Source organism: Nuphar pumila, chromosome 9 (genome assembly GCF_984573655.1).
Source record: "Nuphar pumila chromosome 9, dmNupPumi1.hap1.1, whole genome shotgun sequence".
Classification (NCBI taxonomy): Eukaryota; Viridiplantae; Streptophyta; class Magnoliopsida; order Nymphaeales; family Nymphaeaceae; genus Nuphar; species Nuphar pumila.
The window spans coordinates 117,161,875-117,162,610 of NC_143257.1; positions in this window are offsets into that span (position 1 = coordinate 117,161,875).

The following is a 736-nucleotide window of genomic DNA, read 5'->3' on the forward strand; positions in this document are numbered from 1 at the left end:
AGCATAAAACTCCGTGGCTAGGACCCCTGCACCCAGGACCCATGCTACGGTTGGCTTGCCAAAAGGGGTGACACCCATGGAATCAACCTTTAACTGCTGGTCTACCAGCCAAGGCCCCAACCCCCTTGGGGCTACTAGGTTCTATGATTGTTTTCCTCCCACGTGTTGCATAGGAAAAGACTTGTACGTGTGACTTCACTGGAAGTGTGCACCAACTCCACCAGTTTGAAACCCTGCCAATCCATGGTATACTTTGTTCTTATATACCTTAGTCACCAATATCAATAATATTGTGAGCATATCATAATTTCTCGATAAACAAAAAATTATATAAAACAATGATATTCATGTATTATTGTTTGGGATGTATCACAATATCTTGAGCCTTAATAAATCTTGAACCCAGTATCACGCATGTATCACAATATTAATTTTATTATTTTATTCTATTTTTGTCTTTTGATTTATAACTTTTAGATCACCAAGATTTTCTCAAAAGAAAATTTTTATTTGTCACAAGGTTTTCTCTAGTACTCCTTAGTGGGGGACCTAGGGGTTTTACACTAATCTATTCGAGATATTAAAAAAAAAACTCTACATGCTCTGGCTGTCGTTTTTCCCCTTTACAATATATGCAGCATTTGAAGTATCTTTCTTTTCTAAAACATTTTAACCAGATTGGTATAAGTTGGACATGGTTTAGAGTATTAGCTAACTTACAGTAGTGAGTACACTT